The sequence below is a fragment of the Convolutriloba macropyga genome, chromosome 3 (assembly GCF_964194025.1).
Source record: "Convolutriloba macropyga chromosome 3, txConMacr16.3, whole genome shotgun sequence".
NCBI classification, from domain to species: domain Eukaryota; kingdom Metazoa; phylum Xenacoelomorpha; order Acoela; family Convolutidae; genus Convolutriloba; species Convolutriloba macropyga.
Window position 1 is genome coordinate 45,396,899 of NC_134470.1, and position 5,708 is coordinate 45,402,606.

The following is a 5,708-nucleotide window of genomic DNA, read 5'->3' on the forward strand; positions in this document are numbered from 1 at the left end:
GTGAAAGAACGGTTCTATACAAGTGTACTTTTGATTCCTGTGGTAAAGCCATAGATGTAAAAGAAACCAATTTGTCAAATTAAAATTACTTCCAATACTTAAAAACAAACGTTTTCGAACTTTACGTTCATCGTCAGGTTAAAACTGTTTTACAAATTGTTAAAAGATAAAATGAATATGTATTTACATTTGTCTGAGATGACAATTAAAACAATTCTAGGAAACATTCTAAAAAATTCAATCGAAAATTTTTCCTTATATACAATATTTAGCCTATTTACAACACATACTTACATCTGTTATCAATTTACTTAAAAACATTCCTATTCCGGATTTTTCGATTTTGTCCATGTTCTTGTATTTTTAGGGTTATTCCGAACTTGCCCTAACCATAAGTATCCCTCTTGTGGAGGTTTTGCAAATTTCGTTTTGTCATGCACAAAATGTTTTTTGCCCTATGCATTCTCATTTAGTCAAAATTATGATTTGAACTAATATTTTAGCGTGAGTTCCCTCCCCCTATATTCGTCGCGTGTGTTTAGTGCCGGCTTCAGCTTGCTGATATATATAGCTTCGATGATCATTAGTTTTTCTACTGACCGACAGGCGTCCAGAATTCTCCATTCAATGTCATTCGTGGCGCCACGACATTCAACTAGATGTTGACCCACCTGTGAATCCTTCTTTTGATGTTCTGTTATCCTTGTGGTAACATGCCGGCTTGTTTGCCCAACATAGATGGATCCGCATCCATTACATTTAATTTCATATACCACGTGGGATTTCAGATCTCTATCAAAGGATGATTTCAGGGTGGGGAGGCACGATCTTAATTTTCGCGTTGTAAAAACTACTTGCAATTCGCATAGTTTCTTCAATTTGCTTGCGAAGTTTTGAGTGAGGTTGCCTCTGTATTGTAGAAAAATAGTTGGCTTATCATTAGATTTAGTCTTGCTTTTTTGATGCTCTTTTGGTGTTGTTCTTAATTGGTCTTTACCGCCACTTATTATTTTTTCTAGAGTCTGATTCACAATTTTTGAAGACCATTCCTCTGGATATTGATTTTTGGTCCAGCAAGATTTGTTCTTTTCAAGAGCCTGATCGAAGGCCAACCAATTAGAGGTTGCATTAAAAACCCTGTGAACCGTCCCTTGAATCACATTTTTCTTATGTTGAAGCGGTGCACAGCTGCGAAAATTCAGTATTATTCCAGTGTCAGTTGGTTTTTGATACCAATGACAGGTGATATTATTTTTGCTGCTCACATTTACGTTAATGTCAAGAAAAGCCAAACACCCATCCATGTTCACTTTTTCTAAGGTAAATTGCAGGTTGTTGTGTAATGAATTTGCAAATTTTAAATACTCATCCGGGTCACCACGAACCGTGCAGATAATATAATCCACATACCTTTTAAACAATTTCATCTCCTTATCGTGTCCCACTGTCTGTTGGTTGCTGCAATAAGTACAAATCCAAACCACATCCTGCATGCTGGCGTATTCCTCATTCGATATTTTTTGGCATCTTGCATGAAACCAGTTTTTGCATGACTCACATTCCACTCCTTTTCCTCGGTAGGTCACTCTCCGGTTACAGTCTTTGCAATTCCCGTTTTGGTCGCATCTGGAAAAGTTTTTACTGAGCTCTGGTTTTTGAAGTGATGCCTCAAACGATTTCATCCACACATTTGCTAGTATTACAGCCAGTGATGCACCCATAGCCAGTCCCTCTGATTGTACATACCAGATCCCATTACATTTGAAATGAACATTCGTCACCGCAAGCTTTAGCAAACTTTTCATGGCGGACCTTGGGATATCTGGAGCTAGGTTGCTTGAATAGAGATCTCTTAGAGCAATTTCTATAGCCTCTCCAACTGGAACGTTGGTGTACAAACTTTTTACGTCAAGAGATACTATCTGCTCGTCATCTTCAAGAGTGAGAGACTCTAAGGCTTTTCTAGCATCTTGCGTGTTGGTTTCAATGTTTGCGCCCGGTAGTTTCTGGAAAAATGGTGTCAAAAATCTGTTCAAGTTTTCGTAGCTGCTACCCGGTATTGAAAGAACAGGTCGGAGAGGTGTATCTTTTTTATGTACCTTTGCCAGGCCATAAAGCCTCGCTGGTTGTGAACCTGTTGACCTGAGTCTTTGATAAATTTTGTCACTAATTTTTCCTTGCTTCATTAAATTTTGCAGGCTGTTATTGATCTGTTTTTCATTTTTGATCACAATTTCATCTTTAGCTACTTCGATTTTTTGAAATTGATCTGAGTTCAGTACCTCATCAAGTTTTTCCCTGTACGTTGACTTCTTCATCACACAGAAACCGCAACCTTTGTCAAATGGTACCGCCAGCAAATCATTGGCTTTTCATACACTTTTTTGACCCCTCTATCCAATGGGGTTTCACGTACATTTTTTGCATACCATTTTGCGGACGCCTCAATTTCACAAAGTTTCTCACCCTCAGTGTTATTCTCGCGTAACTCACGTACAAGTTTGTCTACATCTGCGAGAAAGTGCACCTCATTAAACTTGTCTCTCACTGGGTGTTTAGGTCCCAACGATAGGATGTCAAGTACAAACTTTGGAAGTTCCGGGCCATCCATTATCACAACATTACTGTGGGAGCCATTCCGCAGTGGTCTATCCTGTCTCTCTGACAGTTTATCAAGTTTTCCATTAAGTCTGTTCTGAACCATTGCGGAGTGACCCCTCATTTCACGCTTAATGCAGCTAACAACGGATGGCATCAGTTCTGGTCTCACCTTCTCCCTAAAACTACTCCTATCTGTCTCAAGTTTTTCCCTGAACACTTTACGGCCTTTCTCCGCACGGTTTATTTCTTGTTTTAGGAGCTTTAATTGAAAACTGTGCACCGCTTGTTCAGAAAAAATTTCATTTTTAGGAGCGCGAAACCTCAAAAAATCCGGAATTATATCATTGTTAAGGCATTGTTTTAGAAATTCAATTCGGTAATTGCAGCTAGTGACCTTATTTAAAGATTTCAAGTAATCAAGATAAAGTTTGAAACAGTTTGATTTTTTCAAAATATACCTGAGCCACGTCTTCGGTAGCAGCAACCACATACCTCAAAGAAGCTCAAGGACAGGGGGCAATGAAGCCCGATTGTTCAGGAGCTCCTCCTCAGTCTGTGTCTGTTGCACCTTCCTTGCCTTGGCTCTCACTTTCCTCTGCCTTTTGCCCAAGTTCTTGCCTTTTCCTTTCTTGAGCAGCCCTCTTAAATTGTATTGATGGCGTAATACTGTCTCCAAGGTCTTAATCTCCAGCCCAGCTTCCTGATGCAGCTGAGAATACTTTCCTGGCTGCGTCTTCCTTTTTCTCTTCGAAATCAGGTGCTTGGTTACGCTTAGCACCAGTACCTCGGACTTCAGCAGCTCCTGAAAAATATCCTCTGTGCCTATACGTCGACAGTACACAATAGCACAGAAGCGGTCTTTGTTCGTTCTAAGAAACGATGTCAACTCCGGCACGCTGCAGGGTTGGTAGTTGTTTGACTTGTGACGTGAGATTGTGTTGTTTATCAGGTCGTGCCACACTACCAAGTCCTTCCTCTTGCTCAGATGACCCTTCTGAAGGAGATTTCTCGCGTTCTTGAACCAATTTCTGGAATTTCTGTTGAAGGAGAATCCGGGAACTGATGTTACTTTCCCTAAAAACTGTTTCTTGCTTGAATATGGGAGACTATTTACGGCGTGATGAAGCGAACTTGCAGCCAAAATATGCACCATCTCGGTAAATCTATAAAATTCATACCCGCTAAAACACTAAAACAGTGAAAACTTCTCAAAGTATTATGTAATGAGCCCCTCTATAGGCCTTGTTTTCAAAATATTTGACAAAGTAAATAATGTAAAAGAAACCAATTTGTCAAATTAAAATTACTTCCAATACTTAAAAACAAACGTTTTCGAACTTTACGTTCATCGTCAGGTTAAAACTGTTTTACAAATTGTTAAAAGATAAAATGAATATGTATTTACATTTGTCTGAGATGACAATTAAAACAATTCTAGGAAACATTCTAAAAAATTCAATCGAAAATTTTTCCTTATATACAATATTTAGCCTATTTACAACACATATTTACATCTGTTATCAATTTACTTAAAAACATTCCTATTCCGGATTTTTCGATTTTGTCCATGTTCTTGTATTTTTAGGGTTATTCCGAATTTGCCCTAACCATAAGTATCCCTCTTGTGGAGGTTTTGCAAATTTCGTTTTGTCATGCACAAAATGTTTTTTGCCCTATGCATTCTCATTTAGTCAAAATTATGATTTGAACTAATATTTTAGCGTGTTTCGTCGCAGAAGGAACAGTGACTTCACTGCTTTGCCGACTCGGTGTTTAGCATGGTCTCCCCAGTTTAGATGCCGATTTACAATCAGACCAACATCTTTAACGAGGTCCTTACTTTCAATCGGGTTATTACCAAGCACGAACTGCATCTGGTTCAGGGTCCTTGGTCGATTTCCAACTTTGAATTCGGTTACAGAGCATTTCTTACTATTGAACAACAGATGATTTTGAGCACTCCAATAGTGTAAGTTATTTATGTCCTCCTGTAGCTTCTGTACTGAGGTGTCATCTCCGTTGAATATCACCTTGAGATCATCTGCAAAGAGCAGGGCAAGTGAAGAAAAAACAACATTGGGAAGGTCATTTATGTATATCAAGAATAGGAGCGGGCCAAGGACAGATCCTTGGGGGACGCCTGCTGTGATCACGAGGGGTTCGCTTTTAACATTGTTGATTTTAACTTTTTGGGTTCTACCGCTTAAGTAGTCACGTACTAATTCAAATACTCCCTCAGACAAATCAAGTTGTAGTAATTTCCGTAGGAGCTGGCTGTGTTTGATTTTATCGAAGGCTTTCGAAAAGTCAAATAGGACAAGAAAATTCACGGAATGTGCAGATCCAATTATTTTGTAGATTTGGGTCAAGCTGTAGAGTAATTGAACAACAACAGAACGTTTCGTTCGGAATCGGTATTGGTAATTACTTATCTCTGCTCCGAAGGCTTTCATCAGTGCTCGAAACATGAACTTCTCGAATAGTTTTGAGACTATGTTCAGCAGTGTCACGGGACGGTAGTTGGATACATCTTTTCTATCATTATCTTTGAATATGGGTGATACGATGCCAATTTTCTATTCCGACGGAAACTTCCTTAGTCGCTTGATGTTCGCAAACAGATTTTTCAACGATGAGACTACAACGTTGAAAGTTTTCTTCAGGAATACTGGTGGCATTTCATCGTTTCCGCGGCTTTTGTTTGGGTCTAATCGCTCAAGTTCAGCCCTGATCTCCGCTTCACTGGATTCCAGCTGGATGCTGCCAAAGCGATGTCCACTTGGAGGTTCGACGTACTCGTAATCATCATCTGTTACAACAGACGCGAAATATGAATTGAAGAGTTTCGCTTCTTCTTCATCCGATCATGCTTCACAGTTAGTGGCTTCTGATTGAATCATGGGTGGCAAGTTGTCTTGCAAGTACTTGCAAGTACTTGAATATTTTCTGCTTGTTTCTCGTGGCGAAGAGAGATTTCTCATACTCAGCTCGATTTTCGTCTTGCATTCTTTCGCAAATTTGCGACAGTAGTAATAACTTCCTTGATTGCTGAGAACCTATCTTGGCAATTTTCCTTCGCTCTGTCGCCAGTTGGTAAGATGATGAGA